This window comes from Myotis davidii, unplaced genomic scaffold (assembly GCF_000327345.1).
Source record: "Myotis davidii unplaced genomic scaffold, ASM32734v1 scaffold233, whole genome shotgun sequence".
NCBI classification, from domain to species: Eukaryota; Metazoa; Chordata; class Mammalia; order Chiroptera; family Vespertilionidae; genus Myotis; species Myotis davidii.
In genome coordinates, this window is record NW_006285917.1 from 621,103 (window position 1) to 623,524 (window position 2,422).

The 2,422-nt window shown below is 54.7% G+C and overlaps 1 long non-coding RNA gene across 1 annotated transcript in view; it reads left to right on the forward strand.

Moving 5' to 3' along the window:
- The first annotated feature begins 6 nt into the window (after positions 1-6).
- LOC107182028 overlaps positions 7-2,422 on the forward strand; it is a 3,483-nt gene continuing 1,067 nt past the window's right edge. Inside the window, exon 1 of the long non-coding RNA XR_001512747.1 lies at positions 7-2,385. This is a non-coding gene — a long non-coding RNA (uncharacterized LOC107182028). The remainder of the gene's footprint in view (positions 2,386-2,422) is intronic.

Sequence of the window (2,422 nt, forward strand, 5' to 3'; positions counted from 1 at the left end):
CTTTCCCTTCCTCTCTGAGAGAGATACCTGAGCCAGCAGGTCAACTCAGGTTACCTCAACAGGTATAAGGCCCCCAGGGGATGGACGCCAGCAAGGGAGAGCAGGTCCCCTGAACCAAAAGGCGGGATCCTATGGGGTCCTTAAGTCTGGAGACTTTGAAGAGGAACAAGCACACCCTATCCCCAAACACTCCAGGCGTCAGACATCGCCATGCCTCTTGCCCCTCCCCTGGGTGGGAGGCTGCCCTGTCTTCCCCGGTCCTTGAGGCTCTCTGGCTGCCCCTGTGGGTACAGAAGAGGTGGGGTCGCTGCATACACCCAGCCCGACCGCACTGCCCCTTCAGACACCAGCTCCTGCCTGAGGCAGGGAGCCCAGGCAATGGCCAGGAGCTTGGCTGGGGGTTCTGAGTACAAAGCTGTTTGTGGGGACAGAGGAGAGGGCAGCTGGTGGATCTCTGGCTTCTGGCTGGGTTGGTTCAGGATGTTCCTTCTCAGGAGGCTACTTGTATCAAGGTTGGAGGAGACTGAAGCAGGCCTCTCACTTGTTCCCACATACCCTGACCCCACATACCCTGACCCCACATACCCTGACCCCACATACCCTGACCCCACATACCCTGGCCCCATCATAAGAAATGCCAGCTTGCCCTGGACATCCCTTGGCTTCACCTCACCCCCCACTTCCCCAGGCAGGCTGCCCAGGCCAGGATGTGGATGAGAACTGTCAACAGACACTCTTTAAATATTTACCCACACTTTCTCTGGGCGGTTTCCCCCACCCCCAAGACAGGGTACATGCAAGTTAATTCTAATGAATAAAAGAACCTTAGTTCATCAGCACCCTTCTCTGGCCATATGTGCGTGCAGTGATGTGAGCTGAACACAGACAGAGAGAAAAGGGAGAAAGTGAGAGAGCTGTAGATATGTGTGCTGTGTGCATACGAATGAAGAAGAGGAAGAATGATTTTTCTGGCCCTCTCCCCGTACAGTGTGTGAGGTTGTTACACACAGGGCAACACTGAGGTACACTGGGGATATACAGATACTGTATATGCTACCTTCCACCCTGAAAAACATCAAATGCACCCTCACTAAACTATCATGCCTTGAAGCACCCCTGTCACTTCACAGATTCTGTGCACACGCATGCACACCCAGGCACATAGGAAAACAATGCCTAACAAATACATGCGCAGCGTTAGCTCTTTGCATCATGAACAAATTTGCTACCTATTTTCCGTCCACATCCTGAGGCTCCCACATCCTGGATGAGGAAGGAGGCCGTAGGAAACCAGATCTTTTTCTTCCCCATCTGGAAGCCAGCTCTGGGTATGGAGGAAGGCATGGCAGTGCAGGGGAGGATGGTGTTGAGAGAAGGAGCTTCCCCATCCCACCTCTTTATGATTTAAATAATTTCTGGGGAAATGGCCACCCTCAGCCACATTCTCCAAGGAGATTCACTGATGCCCAAGCAAGAGATGCTTCCTCTATCCTCTGAATTTAGAGAAACCCTCCCCCATCTGAGTTCGGGGCTGCCCAGACTGGGAAGCCCAGACCATGGACCCTGGAGCAGCGGGAGGGGAGGGTCAGAGGAAGGCTGTGCCAGGGCCTCATGTCTCCCTAGGGCCCCGGATAGTGGAGGACACGACAGGGGAGAGCATGCTCCAGCCTTGGTTGCAGCCCTGCCTTCTCTGAGCCTGCTCTGCAGTCCTGAGCGCATCCGGATGGACTCTGGCTCCCAGCATCTGATCACCCGGACTGTCATAAATACTTCTCCTCCCTGCCTGGGAAGAGGAGGCTGGCAGGCCGGTCCCTTCTGGAGCCTGCACCTTATCTTTTAGAGGGTGGAGGGGACACCGCTACAGTTTATGGGCCAGCGAAATCCCTGCCACACAGCTACTCTTCCGGGTCTTTGTGTCTTGGAATGCGACTGTCCTGAGTGTGCCGCCACCACCACCACCACCGCCGGCTCTGAGAGCCCACCAGTCCTGAAAACCCTGGCCGGACTTAGTTTCCCCTTTTGGGGGGGTCCCTCGCCTTTTCTTCCTTTCTTTCATTTGATTGGTTTCTTTTTTTCTTTTATGCGTAACTGGTTGATTTTCCTTCGGGAGCCAGGAAATAAAGAACCACAAGCAGCCATCCTCGCTGGGGAGTCTCTGTCCCTCGCCTCGAGGCCTGCACCGCCTTTCTAGGTATCACGGATTTATGTTCGTTTGTCTGGGTCATTCTGCCTTTTTGTGTTAATTACGCGCTGCCTGCTTCGTTCTTATCTCCTCCGCAAAGCGATTATTTTCGACACCCGCCCTCCCTCGCCTCCCTCGCGAACCTGCTGTCAGGGCCAGGGCCCATCTCCCGCCACCGCTCACGATTTATTTACACCTCGCAGGTGAGAGGATTGATTTGCTCAGCCAGTAGGGCCGGGC